The 27,332-nt window shown below is 57.9% G+C and overlaps 1 non-coding gene and 7 pseudogenes across 1 annotated transcript; all 8 read right to left on the bottom strand.

Moving 5' to 3' along the window:
- Positions 1 to 2,843: 2,843 nt before the first annotated feature.
- Positions 2,844 to 2,979, bottom strand: LOC149747197 (5S ribosomal RNA; annotated as a pseudogene).
- Positions 2,980 to 3,893: 914 nt separating this feature from the next.
- LOC149747198 (5S ribosomal RNA) lies at positions 3,894 to 4,029 on the bottom strand (annotated as a pseudogene).
- A 1,952-nt stretch (positions 4,030 to 5,981) lies between these two features.
- Positions 5,982 to 6,117, bottom strand: LOC149747199 (5S ribosomal RNA; annotated as a pseudogene).
- A 1,955-nt stretch (positions 6,118 to 8,072) lies between these two features.
- On the bottom strand, positions 8,073 to 8,208 carry LOC149747200 (5S ribosomal RNA; annotated as a pseudogene).
- Positions 8,209 to 9,122: 914 nt separating this feature from the next.
- Positions 9,123 to 9,258, bottom strand: LOC149747201 (5S ribosomal RNA; annotated as a pseudogene).
- Positions 9,259 to 11,212: 1,954 nt separating this feature from the next.
- On the bottom strand, positions 11,213 to 11,348 carry LOC115803718 (5S ribosomal RNA; annotated as a pseudogene).
- Positions 11,349 to 13,304: 1,956 nt separating this feature from the next.
- Positions 13,305 to 13,440, bottom strand: LOC115803717 (5S ribosomal RNA; annotated as a pseudogene).
- A 9,324-nt stretch (positions 13,441 to 22,764) lies between these two features.
- On the bottom strand, positions 22,765 to 22,884 carry LOC115803711 (5S ribosomal RNA). The gene has a single exon (XR_004024483.1). It is a non-coding gene; the product is annotated as a 5S ribosomal RNA (ribosomal RNA).
- Positions 22,885 to 27,332: the final 4,448 nt, after the last annotated feature.

The raw sequence follows: 27,332 nt of genomic DNA on the forward strand, positions 1-27,332 counted from the left end.
GTTGGCGACCACCCAGCCTAGGGCGGGCGGGACCCAGCAAACATTTCGGCGCTTGGCGTCCCACCCCAGATGTCACAGGTCGCTCACAGGGACGTGGCCCCGGAAGCTTCAGGGCCCGGGGCCCGCTGTCACTTGGGCATCCCACCTGCCCGCCCACGCTGCGCTAGGCGCGTCCCGGCCGCAGACCGGGCCGGCCCTCCTGCCCGACGGCAGCTGGCCCGAATCCAGTGGGAGCCACCATTGAGTTGGCAAAGCCCCGCAGACCCAGCAACGCCACCCTTGCTCCCACACCACCGTCCGAGCTCAGGACCCCGCCACAGGTGGCCGGCAGGCCCGCGGAAGTGGCCTGGGCCCTCTATCCCTCTCCGGCCGCGGCGAAACGGTGGACAGGGGGATTTTCCGGATGGAGCTGTGGAGAGGAACCCTGGCAGACAGGTGGCGGAGCCGGGGCTGGGCTCCAGTGGGGGCCGCCAGGTGCAGGTCGAGGGGCTCACGGGCCGCATGGACGGCACCCGGGTCTGCCGCCATGTCTGTTTGGCGTCAGGGGACCCCCGGAGCGTCTGGTGTGCCGCTGCCTTCCAGAGACGCCGTCTGGCCGCCTGGCCGGTCAGGCAGGAAGGGAGCGCCCCATCAGACGCTTGCTGTGGACGGAGGGGCCTGCGGAGGTGGGGCCTGCAGCGGTACCCAGCGGAAGCAGAGACGGACGCCGCCACCGCCGCGGGCGACAAAAGGAGAAGGCGGAGCGGGAGGCAAAAAGCCTACAGCACCCGGTGTTCCCAGGAGCTCTCCAGTCCAGGAGGTCTCCCATCCAAGTACTAACCAGGCCCGACAGTGCTTAGCTTACAAGATCGAGACGAGATCGGGCCCGTCTAGGGTGGTGTGGCCGTAGACACTGGGGCCTTCGCGGGCTGCCTCTTGAGACGCAGCTTAGCAGGCCCTTGGGCCTTACAGCCACACGAGCGCCCCGCCCGCCCCGGCAGGGCCCCGCCGCCCGGCTAGGCAGGGGAACGGTGGTCTCGGGTACCGGGGGGTGGCGGAGGAGTTGGCGACCACCCAGCCCAGGGCGGGCGAGACACCGCAAACTTTTCGGTGCTTGGCGCCACTCCCCAGATCCCACAGGCCGCTCCCAGGGACGTGGCCCCGGAGGCTTCAGGGCCCGGGGCCCGCGGTCCCTTGGGCATCCCACCCGCCCGCCCGCGCTGCGCTAGGCGCAGTCCGGACGCAGACCGGCCCGGCCCTCCTGCCCGACAGCAGCTGGCTCGAAGCCACTGGGAGCCACCATTGAGTTGGCAGGGCCCCTTAGACCCGGCAAACACACCCTTGCCCCCACTCCACCGTCCGAGCTCAGGACCCCGACCCAGATGGCCGGCAGGCACGGGGATGCGGCCTGAACCCTCGATCCCACTCCCGCCCCCGGCCGCGGCGAAACCACAGAGGGGGGGTCTTTTCCGGATGGAGCTGTGGAGAGACACCGCGGCAGACAGGTGGCGGCGCCGGGGCTGGGCTACAGTGGCTGTGGCCAGTGCAGGTCGCGGGGCTCGTGGGCCGCAGGGACGTCACCCGGGTCCGCGGCCATGTCTGGATGGCGACAGGCCGCCCCCGGAGCGTCTGTTGTGCCGCTGCCTTCCAGGGACGCCTTCTGGCCGTCTGGCCGGCCAGGCAGGAGGGGAGCGCCCCATAAGACGCTTGCTGTGGAGGGAGGGGCCTGAGGACGTGGGGCCTGCAGCGGTACCCGTCGGGGGCGGAGACGGCCGCCGCCACCGCCACGGGCGGCAAAAGGAGAATGCGTAGCGGGAGGCAAAAGCCCACAGCACGCGGTATTCCCAGGAGCTCTCCAATCCACGGAGGTCTCCCATCCAAGTACTAACCGGGCCCGAGCCTGCTTAGCTTCGTAGACTCAGACGAGATAGGACCCGTCTAGGCTGGTTTGGCAGTAGGTGTCCGTGGGTCGCGGGCTGCCTCTTGAGGCGTCGCTTAGCAGGACCATGGGACTTACCGCCAGGCCAGGGGCACGCCCGTCTCGGCTGGGCCCCGCCAACCGCCTAGGCAGAGGAATGGACGTCTCGGGTAGCAGGTGGCGGAGGAGGTGTTGGCGACCACCCAGCCTAGGGCGGGCGGGACCCAGCAAACATTTCGGCGCTTGGCGTCCCACCCCAGATGTCACAGGTCGCTCACAGGGACGTGGCCCCGGAAGCTTCAGGGCCCGGGGCCCGCGGTCCCTTGGGCATCCCACCTGCCCGCCCACGCTGCGCTAGGCGCGGCCCGGCCGCAGACCGGGCCGGCCCTCCTGCCCGACGGCAGCTGGCCCGAATCCAGTGGGAGCCACCATTGAGTTGGCAAAGCCCCGCAGACCCAGCAACGCCACCCTTGCTCCCACACCACCGTCCGAGCTCAGGACCCCGCCACAGGTGGCCGGCAGGCCCGCGGAAGCGGCCTGGGCCCTCTATCCCTCTCCGGCCGCGGCGAAACGGTGGACAGGGGGATTTTCCGGATGGAGCTGTGGAGAGGAACCCTGGCAGACAGGTGGCGGAGCCAGGGCTGGGCTCCAGTGGGGGCCGCCAGGTGCAGGTCGAGGGGCTCGCGGGCCGCATGGACGGCACCCGGGTCTGCCGCCATGTCTGTTTGGCGTCAGGGGACCCCCGGAGCGTCTGGTGTGCCGCTGCCTTCCAGGGACGCCGTCTGGCCGTCTGGCCGGTCAGGCAGGCGGGGAGCGCCCCATCAGACGCTTGCTGTGGACGGAGGGGCCTGCGGAGGTGGGGCCTGCAGCGGTACCCGGCGGGAGCAGAGACGGACGCCGCCGCCGCCGCGGGCGACAAAAGGAGAAGGCGGAGCGGGAGGCAAAAAGCCTACAGCATCCGGTGTTCCCAGGAGCTCTCCAGTCCAGGAGGTCTCCCATCCAAGTACTAACCAGGCCCAACCCTGCTTAGCTTCCGAGATCGAGACGAGATCGGGCCCGTCTAGGGTGGTTTGGCCATAGACACTGGGGGCTTCGCGGGCTGCCTCTTGAGACGCAGCTTAGCAGGCCCTTGGGCCTTACAGCCACACGAGCGCCCCGCCCGCCCCGGCAGGGCCCCGCCGCCCGTCTAGGCAGGGGAATGGGGGTCTCCGGTACCGGGGGGTGGCGGAGGAGTTGGCGACCACCCAGCCCAGGGCGGGCGAGACACCGCAAACTTTTCGGTGCTTGGCGACCCTCCCCAGATCCCACAGGCCGCTCCCAGGGACGTGGCCCCGGAGGCTTCAGGGCCCGGGGCCCGCGGTCCCTTGGGAATCCCACCCGCCCGCCCGCGCTGCGCTAGGCGCAGTCCGGACGCAGACCGGCCCGGCCCTCCTGCCCGACAGCAGCTGGCTCGAAGCCACTGGGAGCCACCATTGAGTTGGCAGGGCCCCTTAGACCCGGTAACCACACCTTTGCCCCGACCACACCGTCCGAGCTCAGGACCCCAACCCAGGTGGCCGGCAGGCACGGGGATGCGGCCTGAACCCTCGATCCCACTCCCACCCCCGGCCGCGGCGAAACCACAGAGGGGGGGTCTTTTTCCGGATGGAGCTGTGGAGAGACACCGCGGCAGACAGGTGGCGGCGCCGGGGCTGGGCTACAGTGGCTGTGGCAAGGTGCAGGTCTTGGGGCTCGTGGGCCGCACGGACGTCACCTGGGTCCGCGGCCATGTCTGGATGGTGACAGGCCGCCCCCGGAGCGTCTGTTGTGCCGCTGCCTTCCAGGGACGCCTTCTGGCCGCCTGGCCGGGCAGGCAGGAGGGGAGCGCCCCATAAGACGCTTGCTGTGGAGGGAGGGGCCTGAGGACGTGGGGCCTGCAGCGGTAACCGTCGGGGGCGGAGACGGCCGCCGCCACCGCCACGGGCGGGAAAAGGAGAAGGCGTAGCGGGAGGCAAAAAGCCCACAGCACCCGGTGTTCCCAGGAGCTCTCCAGTCCAGGAGGTCTCCCATCCAAGTACTAACCAGGCCCGACCCTGCTTAGCTTCCGAGATCGAGACGAGATCGGGCCCGTCTAGGGTGGTTTGGCCGTAGACACTGGGGGCTTCGGGGGCTGCCTCTTGAGACGCAGCTTAGCAGGCCCTTGGGCCTTACAGCCACACGAGCGCCCCGCCCGCCCCGGCAGGGCCCCGCCGCCCGGCTAGGCAGGGGAACGGGGGTCTCGGTTACCGGGGGGTGGCGGAGGAGTTGGCGACCACCCAGCCCAGGGCGGGCGAGACATCGCAAACTTTTTGGTGCTTGGCGCCCCTCCCCAGATCCCACAGGCCGCTCCCAGGGACGTGGCCCCGGAGGCTTCAGGGTTCAGGGCCCGCGGTCCCTTGGGCATCCCACCCGCCCGCACGCGCTGCGCTAGGCGCAGTCCGGACGCAGACCGGCCCGGCCCTCCTGCCCGACAGCAGCTGGCTCGAAGCCACTGGGAGCCACCATTGAGTTGGCAGGGCCCCTTAGACCCGGCAACCACACCCTTGCCCCGACTCCACCGTCCGAGCTCAGGACCCCGACCCAGATGGCCGGCAGGCACGGGGATGCGGCCTGAACCCTCGATCACACTCCCGCCCCCGGCCGCGGCGAAACCACAGAGGGGGGGTCTTTTCCGGATGGAGCTGTGGAGAGACACCGCGGCAGACAGGTGGCGGCGCCGGGGCTGGGCTACAGTGGCTGTGGCCAGTGCAGGTCGCGGGGCTCGTGGGCCGCAGGGACGTCACCCGGGTCCGCGGCCATGTCTGGATGGCGACAGGCCGCCCCCGGAGCGTCTGTTGTGCCGCTGCCTTCCAGGGACGCCTTCTGGCCGTCTGGCCGGCCAGGCAGGAGGGGAGCGCCCCATAAGACGCTTGCTGTGGAGGGAGGGGCCTGAGGACGTGGGGCCTGCAGCGGTACCCGTCGGGGGCGGAGACGGCCGCCGCCACCGCCACGGGCGGCAAAAGGAGAAGGCGTAGCGGGAGGCAAAAGCCCACAGCACGCGGTATTCCCAGGAGCTCTCCAATCCACGGAGGTCTCCCATCCAAGTACTAACCGGGCCCGAGCCTGCTTAGCTTCGTAGACTCAGACGAGATAGGACCCGTCTAGGCTGGTTTGGCAGTAGGTGTCTGTGGGTCGCGGGCTGCCTCTTGAGGCGTCGCTTAGCAGGACCATGGGACTTACCGCCAGGCCAGGGGCACGCCCGTCTCGGCTGGGCCCCGCCAACCGCCTAGGCAGAGGAATGGACGTCTCGGGTAGCAAGTGGCGGAGGAGGTGTTGGCGACCACCCAGCCTAGGGCGGGCGGGACCCAGCAAACATTTCGGCGCTTGGCGTCCCACCCCAGATGTCACAGGTCGCTCACAGGGACGTGGCCCCGGAAGCTTCAGGGCCCGGGGCCCGCTGTCACTTGGGCATCCCACCTGCCCGCCCACGCTGCGCTAGGCGCGGCCCGGCCGCAGACCGGGCCGGCCCTCCTGCCCGACGGCAGCTGGCCCGAATCCAGTGGGAGCCACCATTGAGTTGGCAAAGCCCCGCAGACCCAGCAACGCCACCCTTGCTCCCACACCACCGTCCGAGCTCAGGACCCCGCCACAGGTGGCCGGCAGCCCCGCGGAAGCGGCCTGGGCCCTCTATCCCTCTCCGGCCGCGGCGAAACGGTGGACAGGGGGATTTTCCGGATGGAGCTGTGGAGAGGAACCCTGGCAGACAGGTGGCGGAGCCGTGGCTGGGCTCCAGTGGGGGCCGCCAGGTGCAGGTCGAGGGGCTCGTGGGCCGCATGGACGGCACCCGGTTCTGCCGCCATGTCTGTTTGGCGTCAGGGGACCCCCGGAGCGTCTGGTGTGCCGCTGCCTTCCAGGGACGCCGTCTGGCCGTCTGGCCGGTCAGGCAGGCGGGGAGCGCCCCATCAGACGCTTGCTGTGGACGGAGGGGCCTGCGGAGGTGGGGCCTGCAGCGGTACCCGGCGGGGGCAGAGACGGACGCCGCCGCCGCCGCGGGCGACAAAAGGAGAAGGCGGAGCGGGAGGCAAAAAGCCTACAGCATCCGGTGTTCCCAGGAGCTCTCCAGTCCAGGAGGTCTCCCATCCAAGTACTAACCAGGCCCGACCCTGCTTAGCTTCCGAGATCGAGACGAGATCGGGCCCGTCTAGGGTGGTTTGGCCGTAGACACTGGGGCCTTCGCAGGCTGCCTCTTGAGACGCAGCTTAGCAGGCCCTTGGCCCTTACAGCCACACGAGCGCCCCACCCGCCCCGGCAGGGCCCCGCCGCCCGTCTAGGCAGGGGAACGGGGGTCTCGGGTACCGGGGGGTGGCGGAGGAGTTGGCGACCACCCAGCCCAGGGCGGGCGAGACACCGCAAACTTTTCGGTGCTTGGCGCCACTCCCCAGATCCCACAGGCCGCTCCCAGGGACGTGGCCCCGGAGGCTTCAGGGCCCGGGGCCCGCGGTCCCTTGGGCATCCCACACGCCCGCCCGCGCTCCGCTAGGCGCAGCCCGGACGCAGACCGGCCCGGCCCTCCTGCCCGACAGCAGCTGGCTCGAAGCCACTGGGAGCCACCATTGAGTTGGCAGGGCCCCTTAGACCCGGCAACCACACCCTTGCCCCGACTCCACCGTCCGAGCTCAGGACCCCGACCCAGGTGGCCGGCAGGCCCGGGGATGCGGCCTGAACCCTCGATCCCACTCCCGCCCCCGGCCGCGGCGAAACCAAAAAGGGGGGGTCTTTTTCCGGATGGAGCTGTGGAGAGACACCGCGGCAGACAGGTGGCGGCGCCGGGGCTGGGCTACAGTGGCTGTGGCCAGGTGCAGGTCGCGGGGCTCGTGGGCCGCAGGGACGTCACCCGGGTCCGCGGCCATGTCTGGATGGCGACAGGCCGCCCCCGGAGCGTCTGTTGTGCCGCTGCCTTCCAGGGACGCCTTCTGGCCGTCTGGCCGGCCAGGCAGGAGGGGAGCGCCCCATAAGACGCTTGCTGTGGAGGGAGGGGCCTGAGGACGTGGGGCCTGCAGCGGTACCCGTCGGGGGCGGAGACGGCCGCCGCCACCGCCACGGGCGGCAAAAGGAGAAGGCGTAGCGGGAGGCAAAAGCCCACAGCACGCGGTATTCCCAGGAGCTCTCCAATCCACGGAGGTCTCCCATCCAAGTACTAACCGGGCCCGAGCCTGCTTAGCTTCGTAGACTCAGACGAGATAGGACCCGTCTAGGCTGGTTTGGCATTAGGTGTCCGTGGGTCGCGGGCTGCCTCTTGAGGCGTCGCTTAGCAGGACCATGGGACTTACCGCCAGGCCAGGGGCACGCCCGTCTCGGCTGGGCCCCGCCAACCGCCTAGGCAGAGGAATGGACGTCTCGGGTAGCAGGTGGCGGAGGAGGTGTTGGCGACCACCCAGCCTAGGGCGGGCGGGACCCAGCAAACATTTCGGCGCTTGGCGTCCCACCCCAGATGCCACAGGTCGCTCACAGGGACGTGGCCCCGGAAGCTTTAGGGCCCGGGGCCCGCGGTCACTTGGGCATCCCACCTGCCCGCCCACGCTGCGCTAGGCGCGGCCCGGCCGCAGACCGGGCCAGCCCTCCTGCCCGACGGCAGCTGGCCCGAATCCAGTGGGAGCCACCATTGAGTTGGCAAAGCCCCGCAGACCCAGCAACGCCACCCTTGCTCCCACACCACCGTCCGAGCTCAGGACCCCGCCACAGGTGGTCGGCAGGCCCGCGGAAGCGGCCTGGGCCCTCTATCCCTCTCCGGCCGCGGCTAAACGGTGGACAGGGGGCTTTTTCCGGATGGAGCTGTGGAGAGGCACCCTGGCAGACAGGTGGCGGAGCCGGGGCTGGGCTCCAGTGGTGGCCGCCAGGTGCAGGTCGAGGGGCTCGCGGGCCGCATGGACGGCACCCGGGTCTGCCGCCATGTCTGTTTGGCGTCAGGGCACCCCCGGAGCGTCTGGTGTGCCGCTGCCTTCCAGGGACGCCGTCTGGCCGTCTGGCCGGTCAGGCAGGCGGGGAGCGCCCCATCAGACGCTTGCTGTGGACGGAGGGGCCTGCGGAGGTGGGGCCCGCAGCGGTACCAGGCGGGGGCAGAGACGGACGCCGCCGCCAACTCGGGCGACAAAAGGAGAAGGCGGAGCGGGAGGCAAAAAGCCTACAGCACCCGGTGTTCCCAGGAGCTCTCCACTCCAGGAGGTCTCCCATCCAAGTACTAACCAGGCCCGACCCTGCTTAGCTTCCGAGATTGAGACGAGATCGGGCCCGTCTAGGGTGGTTTGGCCGTAGACACTGGGGGCTTCGCGGGCTGCCTCTTGAGACGCAGCTTAGCAGGCCCTTGGGCCTTACAGCCACACGAGCGCCCCGCCCGCCCCGGCAGGGCCCCGCCGCAAGGCTAGGCAGGGGAACGCGGGTCTCAGGTACCGGGGGGTGGCGGAGGAGTTGGCGACCACCCAGCCCAGGGCGGGCGAGACACCGCAAACTTTTCGGTGCTTGGCGCCCCTCCCCAGATCCCACAGGCCACTCCCAGGGACGTGGCCCCGGAGGCTTCAGGGCCCGGGGCCCGCGGTCCCTTGGGAATCCCACCCGCCCGCCCGCGCTGCGCTAGGCGCAGTCCGGACGCAGACCGGCCCGGCCCTCCTGCCCGAGAGCAGCTGGCTCGAAGCCACTGGGAGCCACCATTGAGTTGGCAGGGCCCCTTAGACCCGGTAACCACACCTTTGCCCCGACCACACCGTCCGAGCTCAGGACCCCAACCCAGGTGGCCGGCAGGCACGGGGATGCGGCCTGAACCCTCGATCCCACTCCCACCCCCGGCCGCGGCGAAACCACAGAGGGGGGGTCTTTTTCCGGATGGAGCTGTGGAGAGACACCGCGGCAGACAGGTGGCGGCGCCGGGGCTGGGCTACAGTGGCTGTGGCCAGGTGCAGGTCGTGGGGCTCGTGGGCCGCACGGACGTCACCTGGGTCCGCGGCCATGTCTGGATGGCGACAGGCCACCCCCGGAGCGTCTGTTGTGCCGCTGCCTTCCAGGGACGCCTTCTGGCCGCCTGGCCGGGCAGGCAGGAGGGGAGCGCCCCATAAGACGCTTGCTGTGGAGGGAGGGGCCTGAGGACGTGGGGCCTGCAGCGGTAATCGTCGGGGGCGGAGACGGCCGCCGCCACCGCCACGGGCGGGAAAAGGAGAACGCGTAGCGGGAGGCAAAAAGCCCACAGCACCCGGTGTTCCCAGGAGCTCTCCAGTCCAGGAGGTCTCCCATCGAAGTACTAACCAGGCCCGACCCTGCTTAGCTTCCGAGATCGAGACGAGATCGGGCCCGTCTAGGGTGGTTTGGCCGTAGACACTGGGGCCTTCGCAGGCTGCCTCTTGAGACGCAGCTTAGCAGGCCCTTGGCCCTTACAGCCACACGAGCGCCCCGCCCGCCCCGGCAGGGCACCGCCGCCCGGCTAGGCAGGGGAACGGTGGTCTCGCGTCCGGGGGGTGGCGGAGGAGTTGGCGACCACCCAGCCCAGGGCGGGCGAGACACCGCAAACATTTCGGTGCTTGGCGCCCCTCCCCAGATCCCACAGGCCGCTCCCAGGGACGTGGCCCCGGAGGCTTCATGGCCCGGGGCCCGTGGTCCCTTGGGCATCCCACCCGCCCGCCCGCGCTGCGCTAGGTGCAGTCCGGACGCAGACCGGCCCGGCCCTCCTGCCCGACAGCAGCTGGCTCGAAGCCACTGGGAGCCACCATTGAGTTGGCAGGGCCCCTTAGACCCGGCAACCACACCCTTGCCCCGACTCCACCGTCCGAGCTCAGGACCCCGACCCAGATGGCCGGCAGGCACGGGGATGCGGCCTGAACCCTCGATCCCACTCCCGCCCCCGGCCGCGGCGAAACCACAGAGGGGGGGTCTTTTCTGGATGGAGCTGTGGAGAGACACCGCGGCAGACAGGTGGCGGCGCCGGGGCTGGGCTACAGTGGCTGTGGCCAGGTGCAAGTCGCGGGGCTCGCGGGACACATGGACGGCACCCGGGTCTGCCGCCATGTCTGTTTGGCGTCAGGGGACCCCCGGAGCGTCTGGTGTGCCGCTGCCTTCCAGGGACGCCTTCTGGCCGCCTGGCCGGGCAGGCAGGAGGGGAGCGCCCCATAAGACGCTTGCTGTGGAGGGAGGGGCCTGAGGACGTGGGGCCTGCAGCGGTACCCGTCGGGGGCGGAGACGGCCGCCGCCACCGCCACGGGCGGCAAAAGGAGAAGGCGTAGCGGGAGGCAAAAAGCCCACAGCACGCGGTATTCCCAGGAGCTCCCCAATCCACGGAGGTCTCCCATCCAAGTACTAACCGGGCCCGAGCCTGCTTAGCTTCGTAGACTCAGACGAGATAGGACCCGTCTAGGCTGGTTTGGCAGTAGGTGTCTGTGGGTCGCGGGCTGCCTCTTGAGGCGTCGCTTAGCAGGACCATGGGACTTACCGCCAGGCCAGGGGCACGCCCGTCTCGGCTGGGCCCCGCCAACCGCCTAGGCAGAGGAATGGACGTCTCGGGTAGCAGGTGGCGGAGGAGGTGTTGGCGACCACCCAGCCTAGGGCGGACGGGACCCAGCAAACATTTCGGCGCTTGGCGTCCCACCCCAGATGCCACAGGTCGCTCACAGGGACGTGGCCCCGGAAGCTTCAGGGCCCGGGGCCCGCGGTCACTTGGGCATCCCACCTGCCCGCCCACGCTGCGCTAGGCGCGGCCCCGCCGCAGACCGGGCCGGCCCTCCTGCCCGACGGCAGCTGGCCCGAATCCAGTGGGAGCCACCATTGAGTTGGCAAAGCCCCGCAGACCCAGCAACGCCACCCTTGCTCCCACACCACCGTCCGAGCTCAGGACCCCACCACAGGTGGCCGGCAGGCCCGCGGAAGCGGCCTGGGCCCTCTATCCCTCTCCGGCCGCGGCGAAACGGTGGACAGGGGGCTTTTTCCGGATGGAGCTGTGGAGAGGCACCCTGGCAGACAGGTGGCGGAGCCGGGGCTGGGCTCCAGTGGGGGCCGCCAGGTGCAGGTCGAGGGGCTCGCGGGCCGCATGGACGGCACCCGGGTCTGCCGCCATGTCTGTTTGGTGCCAGGGGACCCCCGGAGCGTGTGGTGTGCCGCTGCCTTCCAGGGACGCCGTCTGGCCGTCTGGCCGGTCAGGCAGGCGGGGAGCGCCCCATCAGACGCTTGCTGTGGACGGAGGGGCCTGCGGAGGTGGGGCCTGCAGCGGTACCCGGCGGGGGCAGAGACGGACGCCGCCGCCGCCGCGGGCGAAAAAAGGAGAAGGCGGAGCGGGAGGCAAAAAGCCTACAGCACCCGGAGTTCCCAGGAGCTCTACAGTCCAGGAGGTCTCCCATCCAAGTACTAACCAGGCCCGAGCCTGCTTAGCTTCCGAGATCGAGACGAGATCGGGCCCGTCTAGGGTGGTTTGGCCGTAGACACTGGGGGCTTCGTGGGCTGCCTCTTGAGACGCAGCTTAGCAGGCCCTTGGGCCTTACAGCCACACGAGCGCCCCGCCCGCCCCGGCAGGGCCCCGCCGCCCGGCTAGGCAGGGGAACGGGGGTCTCAGGTACCGGGGGGTGGCGGAGGAGTTGGCGACCACCCAGCCCAGGGCGGGCGAGACACCGCAAACTTTTCGGTGCTTGGCGCCCCTCCCCAGATCCCACAGGCCGCTCCCAGGGACGTGGCCCCGGAGGCTTCAGGGCCCGGGGCCCGCGGTCCCTTGGGAATCCCACCCGCCCGCCCGCGCTGCGCTAGGCGCAGTCCAGACGCAGACCGGCCCGGCCCTCCTGCCCGACAGCAGCTGGCTCGAAGCCACTGGGAGCCACCATTGAGTTGGCAGGGCCCCTTAGACCCGGCAACCACACCCTTGCCCCGACTCCACCGTCCGAGCTCAGGACCCCGACCCAGGTGGCCGGCAGGCACGGGGATGCGGCCTGGACCCTCGATCCCACTCCCGCCCCCGGCCGCGGCGAAACCACAGAGGGGGGGTCTTTTTCCGGATGGAGCTGTGGAGAGACACCGCGGCAGACAGGTGGCGGCGCCGGGGCTGGGCTACAGTGGCTGTGGCCAGGTGCAGGTCGTGGGTCTCGTGGGCCGCACGGACGTCACCCGGGTCCGCGGCCATGTCTGGATGGCGACAGGCCGCCCCCGGAGCGTCTGTTGTGCCGCTGCCTTCCAGGGACGCCTTCTGGCCGCCTGGCCGGGCAGGCAGGAGGGGAGCGCCCCATAAGACGCTTGCTGTGGAGGGAGGGGCCTGAGGACGTGGGGCCTGCAGCGGTACCCGTCGGGGGCGGAGACGGCCGCCGCCACCGCCACGGGCGGCAAAAGGAGAAGGCGTAGCGGGAGGCAAAAAGCCCACAGCACGCGGTATTCCCAGGAGCTCCCCAATCCACGGAGGTCTCCCATCCAAGTACTAACCGGGCCCGAGCCTGCTTAGCTTCGTAGACTCAGACGAGATAGGACCCGTCTAGGCTGGTTTGGCAGTAGGTGTCCGTGGGTCGCGGGCTGCCTCTTGAGGCGTCGCTTAGCAGGACCATGGGACTTACCGCCAGGCCAGGGGCACGCCCGTCTCGGCTGGGCCCCGCCAACCGCCTAGGCAGAGGAATGGACGTCTCGGGTAGCAGGTGGCGGAGGAGGTGTTGGCGACCACCCAGCCTAGGGCGGGCGGGACCCAACAAACATTTCGGCGCTTGGCGTCCCACCCCAGATGCCACAGGTCGCTCACAGGGACGTGGGCCCGGAAGCTTCAGGGCCCGGGGCCCGCGGTCACTTGGGCATCCCACCTGCCCGCCCACGCTGCGCTAGGCGCGGCCCGGCCGCAGACCGGGCCGGCCCTCCTGCCCGACGGCAGCTGGCCCGAATCCAGTGGGAGCCACCATTGAGTTGGCAAAGCCCCGTAGACCCAGCAACGCCACCCTTGCCCCCACACCACCGTCCGAGCCCAGGACCCCGCCCCAGGTTGCCGGCAGGCCCGCGGAAGCGGCCTGGGCCCTCTATCCCTTTCCGGCCGCGGCGAAACGGTGGAGAGGGGGCTTTTTCCGGATGGAGCTGTGGAGAGGCACCCTGGCAGACAGGTGGCGGAGCCGGGGCTGGGCTCCAGTGGGGGCCGCCAGGTGCAGGTCGAGGGGCTCGCGGGCCGCATGGACGGCACCCGGGTCTGCCGCCATGTCTGTTTCGCGTCAGGGGACCCCCGGAGCGTCTGGTGTGCCGCTGCCTTCCAGGGACGCCGTCTGGCCGCCTGGCCGGTCAGGCAGGCGGGGAGTGCCCCATCAGACGCTTGCTGTGGACGGAGGGGCCTGCGGAGGTGGGGCCTGCAGCGGTACCCGGCGGGAGCAGAGACGGACGCCGCCGCCGCCGTGGGCGACAAAAGGAGAATGCGGAGCGGGAGGCAAAAAGCCTACAGCACCCGGTGTTCCCAGGAGCTCTCCACTCCAGGAGGTCTCCCATCCAAGTACTAACCAGGCCCGACCGTGCTTAGCTTCCGAGATCGAGACGAGATCGGGCCCGTCTAGGGTGGTTTTGCTGTAGACGCCAGGGGCTTCGCGGGCTGCCTCTTGAGGCGCAGCTTAGCAGGCCCTTGGGCCTTACCGCCAGCCGAGCGGCCCGCCCGCCCTGGCAGGGCCCCGCCGCCCGGCTAGGCAGGGGAACGGAGGTCTCGGGTACCGGGGGGTGGCGGAGGAGTTGGCGACCACCCAGCCCAGGGCGGGCGAGACACCGCAAACTTTTCGGTGCTTGGCACCCCGCCCCAGATCCCACAGGGCGCTCACAGGGACGTGGCCCCGGAGGCTTCAGGGCCCTTGGCCCGCGGTCCCTTGGGCATCCCACCCGCCCGCCCGCCCTGCGCTAGGCGCAGCCGTGCCACAGCCCGGCCCGACCCTCCTGCCTGACAGCAGCTGGCCCGAAGCCACTGGGAGCCACCATTGAGTCGGCACGGCCCCGTAGCCCCAGCAACGCCACCCTTGTCCCCAGGCCACCGGCCGACCTCAAGACCCTGCCGCTGGTGGCCGGCAGGCTCGGGGAGGCGACCCCGGGACGGGAAGCGAGCTCTTGATCTCGCTCCCGCCCCCGGCCACGGCGAAACGGGGGAGAGGGGGGCTTTTTCCGGAGGGAGCTGTGGAGAGACACCCCGGCAGACAGGTGGCAGCGCCGGGGCTGGGCTCCAGCGGGGGCGGCCAGTTGCACGTCGAGGGGCTCACGAGCCACTCGGAGGGCACCCGGGTCCGCGGCCATGTCTGGGTCCCAGCAGGCCACCCCCGGAGCGTCTGGTGTGCCGCTGCCTTCCAGGGCCGCCTTCTGGCCGCCTGGCCGGCCAGGCAGGCGGGGAGCGCCCACTCCGGCGCGCTCTGGTGTGAGGGGACTGAGGAGGTGGGTTCTGCAGCGGTGCCCGGTCGTGGCGGAGCCTGCGGCCACCGACGCAAGCTACTAAAGGAGAAGGTGGAGCTGGAGGTAAAAATCCTACAGCACCCTTCCAGGAGGGACCTCCATGTCTGGGCGGTGGAAAGAGTAAGGAAAGAAAGCAGATAGGAACGTTACAACATTATAGGAGCAGGTTCCTGTTGTCTGCTTCAGAAGTCAGCATAGGATCTGCCCACTAGGCTTGGATTATCCCACACCAGAGTCTCCCACCCAGGCTGCAGACGTCCCCAAAGCCACACTGCTAACCCCACGGCTCCGCCGACTCTGATGCCAGCTTGTGTGTGCACCCCTAGTGCCTCCGTAGAGACGCATCCAGGAGTCGGGGAGCTTGCTCACAAAACAGGCTGCAATCAGTGGGCAAAGGAGTAACCACAAACTTGACTTACAGTGCCACCTCCTGGAATACAAAATAAATGTTTCTAATAGCCCACTTGGTCCATTGTAAGAACCAAAGTAAACATAAATCCTTACCTAAGAAGGGTGTCTGCTACTTCAAATGTGAATGCACAGTTGCATATATTTAAGCACTACGAAAACCCAGGGAAATATGTTATCGCAAAGAGAAAATTCTCCAGCAACTGAACACAAAGACATGGAATATTAAATACCTATTAAGAAGAAATTCAACAAGCTACAAGAAAACTCAAAAAGGCAATTCAGTAAACCCGGTAATAAATATAAATGTAAGGAAAAGAAGGATTTCCTTACCAAAGATTTTGAAATTATAAAAATATTGTGGACTGAAAGACTCAATGCATGAATGAGATGAAGAATGCCATGGACAGCATGTGCGGCAAGGCAGACCAGGTGGAAGAATGGGTGACCTGGAGGATACAACCGTAGGAAGAATACAGTTAGAAGAGGAATAGAACTAAGATTTCCTAAGAGTGAAGAAAGCCTGAGAGAGCCATTGGTTTCCTTCAGAAAGGCAAATATCCAGCTAACTGGGATTCCAGAAGAAGAGAGGAAGAAGGGGGCAGATAGTTTCTTTAAAGAAACAGTAGCTGAGGGAATTCCCTGGCAGTCCAGTGGTTAGGACTCGGTGCTTTCACTGCCGTGGTCCCGGGTTTCATCCTTAGTCAAGGAACTAAGATTCCACAAGCCACATGGCATGGCCAAAAAAAGTAGCCGACAACATTACAAACCTATAAATAGATACTCTTTTTCAGATTCTTTTCCATTATAAGTTATTCTATGTTGAGCATATTTTCGTGTGCCTATTGGCCATATGTATGTCTCCTTTGGAGAATTGTCTATTTATGTCTTCTGCCCATGTTTCAATTGGGTTATTTGTTTTTTGTTATTGAATTGTAGGAGCTATTTGTATATTTTGGAAATTAATCCCTTGTCGGTTGCATCATTTGCAAACGTTTGCTCCCAGTCCGTATATTGTCTTTTCTTTTTGTTAATGGTCTCCTTTGCTGTGAAAAAGCTTTTAAGTTTGATTGCCCATTTGTTTATTTTTGCTTTTATTTCTAGTGCCTTGGTAGACTGGCCTAAGAAAACATTGCTACAATTTATGTCAGAATGTCTTGCCTATGTTCCCTTCTAAGAGTTTTATGGTATCATGACTTATACTTAAGTCTTTAAGCCATTTTGAGTTTATTTATGTGTATGGTGTGAGGGAGTGTTCTAACTTCATTGATTTGCATGTGGCTGTCCAGCTTTCCCAACTCCACTTGCTGAAGAGATTGTCTTTTCTCCATTTTACATTCTTGCCTCCTTTGTCAAAGATTAATTGACTGTAGGAGTGTGGGTTTATTTCTGGGCTCTCTATTCTGTTCCACTGATCTATATGTCTGTTTTTGTGCCAATGCCATGCCATTTTGATTAATGTAGCTTTGTAATATAGTCTGAAGTCTGGGCAGTTTATGCCTCCAGCTTCGTTCTTTTTCCTTAGGATTGCTTTGGCAATTCTGGGTTAAAATGGACTATTTTATCTATTAGATGTTTTATATAATTCACAAAATAACCACAAAGCAAAAAACTAGAGTAGATCCACAAAAGGCAAAGAAAGGGGAAACAGAGCGTACCACCAGGGAAATTAAGCAATTTATGAAGTAGGCTGAGAAAGACAGGGAAAGAAACTATGCCAATACAAAACAACAAGAAAGCAACTCATAAATTGGCATTAGTAAATCCCTACATATCAATAACTACTCTAATTGTAACTGGATTGATTTCACCATTAAAAGTCCCAGAGTGGCTGAATGAATTTAAAATAATGACACCCAACTGTAAGAAAGACCCATTTCAGATTTAAGGACAAACATAGAACCAAAGTGAAAGGACAGAAAATTATATTCCATGCACCTGGAAACCAATACAAAGTGGGAAAAACTACACTTATATCTGACAAAATAGACTTTAAGCCAAAAATACTAACAAGCGACAAAGAAGGTGATTATAAAATGAGAAAGTGGGCTTCCCTGGTGGCCCAGTGGTTAAGAACCCACCTGCCAATGCAGAGGACGTGGCTTCGAGCCCTGGTCTGGGAGGAGTCCCACATGCAGTGGGTCAACTAAGCCCGTGTGCCACAACTACTGAGCCTTCACTCTAGAGCCCACGAGGCACAACTACTGAGCCAATGTGCCACAACTACCGAAGCCCGCACATCTAGAGCCTGTGATGCGCAACAAGAGAAGCCACCTTAATGAGAGGGCTGCGCACCGCAACGAAGAGTAGCCCCTGCTCACTGCAACTGAAAAGAAAGCCTGAGCACAGCAACTAAGACCTAATGAAGCCAAAAATAAATAAATTTATTTAAAAAAATAAAATGATAAAGTACTCAATCCATCAAAAAGATATAATAATAAACACATACACACCCAACGCTGGAACACCTAAATACATTAAGTAAATACTATCAGATATGAAGGGAGACACAGAAAGATTAATAGTAGGGTATTTCAGCATCCCACTTTCAACAATTGATAGATCATCCAGACCAAAACTCATCAAGAAATGATGAACTTAAACCATACATTAGACCAAATGGATCTACCAGGCACCTATAGGACATTCCATCCAACAGCAGCAGAATATACATTCTTCTTAAGTGCACACTGCACATTTCTAAGATTGATTATACGATAGGACATAAAACAACTCTTAGCAAGTTTAGGAAGATTGAAATCATACCAGGTATCCTTTCGAACCACAATAATTCAAACTAGAATCAACAACAAGGAGGAAAGCTGGAAAATCCACAAATAAAGGAAACTAAACAAAACATTCATGAAAAAATCAATGGGTCAAAGAAGAAATCAAAGAAAGTCTCAAAACAAATGAAAATAGGAACACAACTTACCAACACCCCTAGCAGTCCACAGAGGGAGGTTTATAGAGAAATATTCATAGATTAACATTAGAAAAGCCTAAAATACACAACCTGGGGCTTCCCTGGTGGCACAGTGGTTAAGAATCTGCCTGCCAATGCAGGGAACACTGGTTCAATCCCTGGTCTGGGAAGATTCCCACATGCTGCGGAGAAACTAAGCCCGTGTGTCACAACTACTGAGCCTGCGCTCCACTCTAGAGCCCGCGAGCCACAGCTACTGAGCCCATGTGCCACGACTACTGAAGTCCACATGCCTAGAGCCTGTGCTCTGCAACAAGAGAAGCCACCGCGATGAGAAGTCCGCACATCGCAATGAAGAGTAGCCCCCACTCGCCGCCACTACAGAAAGCCTGAACGCAGCAATGAATACCCAATGCAGCCAAAAATAAATAAATAAAATAAACTTATTAAAAATAAATAAATAAAAGAAAATACACAACCTAACTTTACACCTCAAGGAACTAGAAAAAGTAGAACAAAGTAAACCCAAATTTAGCAGAAGAAAGGAAATAAAGCCCAGAGTGGAAATAATGAAAATAGAGAGCAGAAAACAATAGGAGGGATCTTTTATAAAAAATAAACAAAATTGAGAAAGCTTTAGCTACATTAACTAAGAAGAAAGAGAAAAGACAAAGTTAGAAATGAAAGAGGAGACATTAAACTGTTAATACAGAAATACATAAGATCATGAGAAACTACTATGCAAAACTTTATGCCAACAAAAAATGACCTACAAGAAATGGGTAATTACCTAGAATCATACAACCTACCAAGACTGACTGAACCAGGAAAAAAAAATAGCAAGTCTGACAGACAAATAATGAGGAAGGTGATTGAATCAGTAATCTAAAACCTCTCAACACAGAAAACCTCAGGACCAGGTGGCTTCACTGGTGAATTCTATGAACTGTCTAAGGAAAAATTAACACCAATCCTTCTTAAAGTCTTCCAAAATTTGAAGAGGAGGAAACGTGTCCAAACTTTTTCTATGATGCAAACATTGCTCTGATACCAAAGCCAGATAAGGACAGCACGAGAAAAGAAAACTATAGGGACTTCCCTTGTGGCACAGTGGTTAAGACTCCACACTCCCAATGCAGGGGGCCCAGGTTCGGGATCCCTGGTCAGGGAACTAGATCCCACATGCATGCCGCAAGTAAAGAGTTCACAAGCCACAAAGAAGTAGCCAGCAAGCCACAGCTAAGACCTGGCACAACCAAATTAATTAATTAATTTAAAAGAAAACAACTATAGACCAATATCCCTGATAAACGTAGATACAAAAACTCTCAACAAAATATTCGCAAACCAAATCCAAGAACACATGAAAAGGATCATACACCATAACCAAGTGGGATTTATCCCTGGGATGCAAGGAGCGTTTGATGTATGCAAATCAAAATGTGATACCCCACATTAATAAAGTGAAAGACATGGGTTTACCTGGTGGCGCAGTGGTTGAGAGTCCGCCTGCTGATGCAGGGGACATGGGTTCGTGTCCCCGGTCTGGGAAGATCCCACTTGCCGTGGAGCGGCTAGGTCCGTGAGCCATGGCCGCTGAGACTGCGCGTCGGGAGCCTGTGCTCTGCAACGGGGGAGGCCACAACAGTGAGAGGCCCGCGTACTGCAAAAAAAAAAAAAAAAAGAAAGATAAAGATTATATGATCATTTCAATAGATGCAGTAAAAGCTTTTAATAAAATACAACATCGCTTCATGATAAAAACCCTCAACAGACTGGGGATAGAAAGAACACACCTCAACATATTAAGGACATATACAACAAACACAGAGCTAACATCATACTCGATGGAGAAACATTGAAAGCTTTTCCTCTAAGATCAGGAACAAAATAAGAGTGCTGACTCTACTCTTATTCAACATAATTCTGGAAGTCCTAACTACAGAAATCAGCCAAGACAAAGAAAGAAAAGATATATAAATTGGAAAAGAACAAGTAAATTTTTGCTATTTGGCTGATGCTATGATCTTATATATTAAAAATTCCAACTCAACTAAAAATCTGTTGGATGTAATCAATGAATTCCGTAAATTTGCAGGATATGAAATCAATGCACAGAAATCACTTGCTTTTCTATAAACTAACAATGAAACATCTGAAAAACTATTAAAGAAAACTCACAGAAAGATTCACAATACCATCAAACACAACAGAATACCTAGGAATAAATTTAACCATGAAAGTGAAAGATCTGTACAACCAAAACTACAAGACTTTAGGGAAAGAAATCAAAGAAGACACAAATAAATGGAAAGACATCCTGTGTTCATTATTTGAAAGAGTTAATTTTGTGAAAACGTCAAATCAAACCCTATCAAAATTCCAGTGGCAATTTGTTTTGGAGGGGTTTGAGAGTTTAGTTTACCTTTGGGTTCACACAGCGCAACAGGGTTGGAGACAGGGTGCACAGGCCTCCCAGGCCACTGCCCAGCAGAAGAGGGACGTGTCGCTGGCTGCCGCACCTGCCACGTGCTCCCGGTATGGGTGATCCAGGGGCATTTTTATAGGAATAGAAAAAACAATCATAAAATTTGGATGAAATGACAAAAAAAAATCCCACATGGCCAAAGTAATAGAGAAAGAAAAGCAAAACCGTAAGCATGATGGTTTCTGATTTCAAACTATACTACAAAGCTATAGTAATTAATTCAGTAATAATACTGGCATAAAAACAGATCTATAGACTAATGGAACAGAATGGAAAGCCCAGAATTAGAAACCTGCATATACATACAGCTAAAATCCAATAATGAAGGCAGAAACTTCCAGTGGGGACAGGACAGTCTCTTCAACAATGGTTTTGGGAAAACTGGAGAACCACATGCAGAAAAATGAAACTGGAATACTATCTTACACAACTCAGAAAATTAACTCAAAATGGATCAAACAATTAAACCTAAGATCTGAAACCATAAAACTCCTAGAAGAAAACGTAGGGAAGACTGTCCTCAATATTGGCCTTGTCAATGATATTTTGGATGTGACATCAAAAGCACAAACAACAACAACCTAATCAACAGATGGGACTACATCAAACTTAAAAGCTTCTGCACAGTACAAGAAACGATCAACAAAGTGAAAAGGCAACCTACAGGATGGGAGAAAAATTTTGCAAACTATATATCAGAATAGGGGTTAATATATAAAACATATAAAGGACTCATAAAACTCATAAAACAATCTGATTAAAAAATGAGCAGAGGAACTAAACAGACAGTTTTTCAAAGAAGACATACAAATTACCAACAGGGACATGAAAAGGTGCTCAACATCACTAATCATCAGGGAAAAGCAAATCGAAACCATGATGTCGTCTCACCTCACGTCTATTAGAATGTTGATCATCAAGAAGACAAAAATAACAAACGTTAATGAGAATATGGAGAAAAGGGAAACTTTGTGAACCGTTTGTGGGATTGTCAACTGGTGCAGCACTGTGGAGAACAGTATGGAAGTTCCTCAAAAATGAAAAGTAGAACCACCATGTGATGCAGCAGTCCCGCTCCTGGGTATAAACCCACAGGAAATGGAAACTGGTTACTGAAGAGACACTTGCACTCCCATGTTGATGGCAGCATTACTCACAACAGCCATGATATGGAAATAAATTAAATGACTATCAACAAATAAATTAACAAAGAAAATGTGGTATATTTATACAATAGAATACTATCCAACCATGAGAGAAAAGGAGGACTGTAAGAAGAGCTTGTGAAGTGATTGGGGGCGTGCCAGTGGCAGCCTTGCCAGCTCTGAGGGCTGGGATGGACAAGGCTGTACAAGGGGAGGGAGCATGCAGGATGGGAGAGGGGAGACTAGGGTAGATGCTGCGGGTGGAGGAGGGATCATCTCCTGCTGAGTTCTCCTCTGCAGGGTGGACTTGAGCCCAGGCATTGAAAGAAAAATCTCAGAGACTTCATTTTGAGATTGGATTTCAATAACAGGAGTTCTTTTATGCTCCTGATGACACTCAGGGGGAAAATGTTGATTATTCTCTTCTGTGAAAATTAAAATTTTTATTTTTATTTATGTTGATGTTTTACTTATATTTATGTTTGCATTGAAAGTTTCCATTGGTAACTTGTGTCTTTTCCTGGGCAATCACGTGAATGTCTTCAACTAACTCGGGCATATGTCCGCCTCTCAGGGATGGACCACGCATTTATTTGTTCATCCAAGAAACACTTGCCAAGGGCTGGGTCAAGCCTGGGAGTGTAAAGATTCACAAGCTATATGATCCATGCAATGGAATGTATTACTCCTTAAACAGGAAGGAAATTCTGACACAGGCTACAATAAGGAAGAACCTTGAAAACATTATGCTACATGAAATAGGCCAGAGACAACAGGACAAATAATGTATGATCCCACTTAGAACAGGCCAGTTCCTAGATAGAGAATGCAGAAGAGAGGTTATGGGGGCTGGGAGAGGGGAGATCGGGTGTTACCGTGTAATGGGTACAGGATGTCAATTTGGATTGATGAATAAGTCTTAGAAATGGACAGTGGAGACGGTTGTACCACATTATCAGTGTACTTAACATCGCTAAACCATACACTTAAAAAGGTCAAAATGGTAAATTTTGATATGTGTATTTTAACCACAATGTAAAAAAAAGGTTCACAAACTATAGACCCTGCCTGCTAGAGAGTCATTCTCCAGAGCACGACAGGGTCATTGTATGCAGTGGGAAAGCCGCTACAGGGAGGAGAGCCTGGGGTGTGTGGAAGCACCTGACCCAGCAGGGGCGATGGGAGGGTTGAGCCCTGAGCCAGCTCCGCATGAGTCAGCCAGGCTGAGTGTGTGCTGGGCGCCAAGCCTGAAGGCAAGCAGGGAAGAGGTTCTCATCGGGGAAAACGTTAAGTGCCTGGTGTTTGAGGAACATTAAGAGTCTTTTGCCCTGGAGACAGTGATGTGACAGACCCAGCTGGCCAGGCAGGATGGGAGCGCCTCCTCCGACGCGTATTGTGGTGGGAGGGGCCTGAGGAGGTGGGGCCTGCAGCGGTTCCCGGCGGGGTCGCAGCCGGCGGCTACCGCCGCGGGCGACAAAAGGAGAAGGCGGAGCGGGAGGCAAAAAGCCTACAGCACCCGGTATTCCCAGGCGGTCTCCCATCCAAGTACTAACCAGGCCCGACCCTGCTTAAGCTTCCGAGATCAGACGAGATCGGGCGCGTTTAGGGTGGTATGGCCGTAGACGGGGGCGGGGGCCGCGGGCTGCCTCTTGAGGCCCAGTTTCGCTGGCGCTTGCGCCTTACCTCCAGCTCGGCGGCCAGCCCGTCCCGGCAGGGCCTCGTCGCCCGACCAGGAAGGGGGAACGGAGGTCTCGGGTATCGGGCGGTGGCGGAGGGCTTGGCGACCTCCCAGCCCAGGGCGAGCGTAACCCAGCAAACCCTTTCGGCGCTTGGCGCCCCGCCCCAAATCCCGCACGTCGCTCACAGGGACGGACGTGGCCCCGGAGGCTTCAGGGCCCGGGGCCCGCGGTCCCTTGAGCATGCCAACTGCCTGCCCACGCGGCGCTAGGCGCAGCCCAGCCGCAGCCCGGGCCGGCCCTCCTGCCCGACAGCATCTGGCCCGAAGCCACTGGCAGCCACCTTTGAGTCGTCACGGCCCCTTAGCGCCAGCAAGGCCACCCTTACCCCCACGCCACCCGCCTAGCTCAGGACCCCGCCCCTGGTGGCCGGCAGGCCCGGGGAAGCGGCCCCTGCCCTCGATCCCGCTCCCGTCCCCGGCCGCGGCGACACGGCGGAGGGGGGGGGGGGCTTGTGCCGGAGGGAGCTGTGGAGGGACACACCGGCACACAGGTGGCGGCGCCGGGGCTGGGCGCCAGTCAGGGGCGGCCAGGTGCAGGTCGAGGGGCTCGCGGGCCCGCAGCGGAGTCTGGGTCCGGGCCAGCCACCCCGGGAGCGTCTGGGGGTGCGGCTGCCTTCCAGGGCCGCCTTCTGGCCGCCAGACCGGCCAGGCCAGCGGGGAGCGCCCCCTCCGTCGCGCGCTGTGGTGGGAGGGGCCTGAGGAGGTGGGGCCTGCAGCGGGGTCCGGCGCGGGCGGAGCCGGCGGCCACCGCCGCGGACGAGTAAAGGAGAAGGCGGAGCGGGTGGCAAAAAGCCTACAGCACCCGGTATTCCCAGGCGGTCTCCCATCCAGTCACGTAGCTGGCCCAAACAAGGTATCGTTTAGAGGGCTGAGGCCCTCTTTTTTCCGACTTTTCGTCGCTTTTGCATCCTAGGACTTGAGGGATTTTCCAGGTGGTTCCGTGCTTGACACTTCACCATACATACTGATTGCTTCTCAGATCGTAGTGGTTCTTTGCCGTTGGGTGTGGATAAATATTTGTTGCTCCTTTCGTGATGTCTGTAAAGTGATGGATGAATGAAGTGTTGGAAGCCTTTGAAACTAGCAGCTCTTGTTTGAATGAGATTCACCCACACTCCTGTGATCTGTCACCCACCCAGCACACCATCCATCTTGAGATTCCGTTTCTCATGACCAGAGGTCCACTCGTGTGTCTTTAGTAACTTGAGATTTTTCTTTGTTCATTTTGCGGTTCTGAAATGCTCTCCGGCAGTAGGAAATGTTTGAACTGTCCGTGTTGCAAGTAGTTTCTTTGCAGTCACAGTGAAATAAACTTTTGACCGGAGGTTGTAATCGATTCATATGTGTAATTGCTTCAAATGTTACTGTTCATTTGACAACCACATTCTGGGAACAGGTGTTCATTGAAGTGTGATGTAAGAGTAAATAATTGCAAAAAGTGTCATACATCATTAAAGAATCCTGGAAGCCCAGAGCAAGGGATTAGTAACTACCTGGTGTGTCAGGAAGTCTGCAAGGATTTAACATTGATGAAAGAGTTTGAAAAGTGAATAAATAGGCTGGAGGAAGAAAAGGCCTTCTTTCCAAAGTGGCATTGAGTCTTGCAAACATTTACATCCAGGCAGAAGCATTCAGGGGCTGTGGTCGCTAGCCTCCACACGAGGCCTTTGTCCTGGCCTTGTAAGCCCCTCTTGTGTCTTCTGGCTTTTGACTCACGTGCAGTGCTTGCTCCAGGCCTCTGCTCTGGTCTGGGCCTTGCCTCTTCCCTCCAAGTTTGGCTTATTTCTCTGAAGTTGACCTGTGTTTTCACTGATCACATATTATATTCCCCTTATCAGTATTATTTTTAGTAAAACAAGTGTCATGGAATCATTTACCCGCGTGGCTTTGTTTTGTCACTTAAAAGTAGTTCCGATTAAATGATAACAGAGTACTCAAAGATCATTATTATGAGACACATCCCAATTTCAGAGATACTAAATTATAAAAACAGATTTGTCTTAGAATCCATGAAATGCATCACATCTCAGTAGCTGCACCTCCATATTTGCCCAGCATCTGGGCTGCTTATTTCTTTTCTTTCTTTCTTAAATTTAGGTATAGTTGATTTACAATATTATATGTTTCAAGTGTACAATAATGATTCAAAATTTTAATAGATTATACTCCATTTGAAGTTATTATACACCTCAGTGTTCATTACAGCACTATTTACAATAGCCTGGACATGGAAGCAACCTAAATGACCATCAACATAGGAATGGATAAAGAAGATGTGCTATATGTATACAATGGGATATTACTCAGAAATAAAAAAAAGAATGAAATAATGCCATGTGCAGCAACATGCATGGACCTAGAGATTGCCATACTGAGTGAAGTAAGTCAGACAGAGAAAGACAACTGTCATATGATATCACTTATATGTGGTATCTAAAAAAAAGGGAGGTACAAATGAACTTATTTACAAAACAGAAGCAGAGGCACGCATGTAGAAGACTAACTTATGGTTACCAGGGGATCAGGGTTGGGGGAGGGATAAATTGGGAAATTGGGACTGACATATACACAGACTGCTATATATAGAATAGATAACTAATAAGAACCTGCTGTATAGCACAGGGAACTCCACTCAGTACTCTCTAATGACCTATATGGGAAAAGAATCTGGAAAAAAAAAAGGTGGATATATGTATATGTACAACTGATATTTTTCCTGAAGCTGATAATATGGCATTCACTGAAATTAACACAAATTGTAAATCAACTATACTCCAATAAATTTTTTTAAAAGTTAGTATAAAACACTGGCTATATTACCTGTGTTGTATAACGGATCCTTGTAGCTTATCTATTTTATACATACATAGTGGTTTGTACCTATGAATCTTCTACCCTTATCTTGCCCCTCCCCCTACCCTCTCCCCACTGGTTAACACTAGTTTGTTCTCTGGATCTGTGGGTTGCTCATTCCTGCTCTGACTAAGCTTGACCTCCCTGATTTCTCTCCCAGCCTCTGCCTAAGCCTGGAAGCCACCAGCACAGGGTCACCTGTTTCCTCTTCCGTCTTTCTGTCCTATTCTCAAACATGACAAGGTCAGGGAACCTCAGGAAACTATGTTTCTCCTATGTTTCTCCTACAATGGACTTGAACCTCAGAGATCATAACTGCAGGCACCCTGGCCCCCACCCCTGGCTGTTCCCACACAGCAGGACCCACGGCTGCTTCAACACTTGCAGGTGTAGCTCTTATGGATGCTACATGGGTGGTTCAGGACCAGAGTAGGACCAGTGGCTTCCTCCCTCTTTTTGTCCTGGCCTCTTAGGTGCTGTCCTCAGTGACACAGGGAAGGGCCAGCGTGAGCATCTCAGCCCAGAAAGTCTTTGTGGTCTGTGTTTCTTTCATTAAAAGCCTCTGTGCTTTTTAAAGACAGAATGTTTAACTTGGAAAACAAAAGCTCTCACCTAATTTTCTTTCTGAGAGCCAGCGCAACTGAACCTCTGAGCATTCTTCCTGCAGGCTGTGCGGAGAGACAGAGGCTGTCCACCAGATTTCGTTGGGCCATGTCTCTGGTTCAGAACTTTGGAACTTGTGAAAAGTTATTGCTACAGTAGAACTAAAAGGCCTTACCTTGTTTGAGTAAGATTTTAACTTAGATTGACTCTTTCAGTTGTTAGACTTATATTTTGTCATGTCTGCCTTACAGATATTTTTCCTGAAGCTGATAATATGGCATGACTGTGCAGTGGGGGGAAGGGTATAAGGTCCTAAACGTTAAAGACATTTCAGCCACTTAATTATGAAATGCATTTCTACCCAGAATTCTCTCAGAGTCGTGCTGATGCCTAAAAGATGTGATCCACTCTTGTGTCCTTAAAACTGAAAATCAAAAGGGTACTGAGGTGTTTGATTAAATAATGTCTCCAGAGTGTTAGCATGAGGTTCATGAACCTATGTGCTTTCAAAAACCTCCCGTCAGTGCACAGCAGGCATCTGGTCAAATATAAGCCCCTCCTGGGGCCCAGCACCCTCTTGGCAACGGGGGTAAACAAAGTCTCTGCTTCTGAGGATGTCAGCAGGTCAGTAAGTAGACAATGTCGCAAGACTGGGGCGACAGAGTTGGAATTGAGGAATGTGGGAGAAGGACGTGGCACCCTCTCTGAAGACCTGGTGCTTAAGTTAAAACCTGAATAAAGATCGTTATCAAAAAGTTGACCCAACTGGCAACAAGTAACACCACCCTGTATCCTCAGCAAAGCTGGATGAAGAGGGGGGGTCTCTTCCCCAGCTGGGGAGTTGTCCAGACCACTGGTGAATAAGAGGAATGAAACAT

The sequence above is a fragment of the Delphinapterus leucas genome, chromosome 16 (genome assembly GCF_059928025.1).
Source record: "Delphinapterus leucas isolate spDelLeu-1000000601 "Yukka" chromosome 16, BTC_Dleu_Yukka2, whole genome shotgun sequence".
Lineage (NCBI taxonomy): Eukaryota > Metazoa > Chordata > Mammalia > Artiodactyla > Monodontidae > Delphinapterus > Delphinapterus leucas.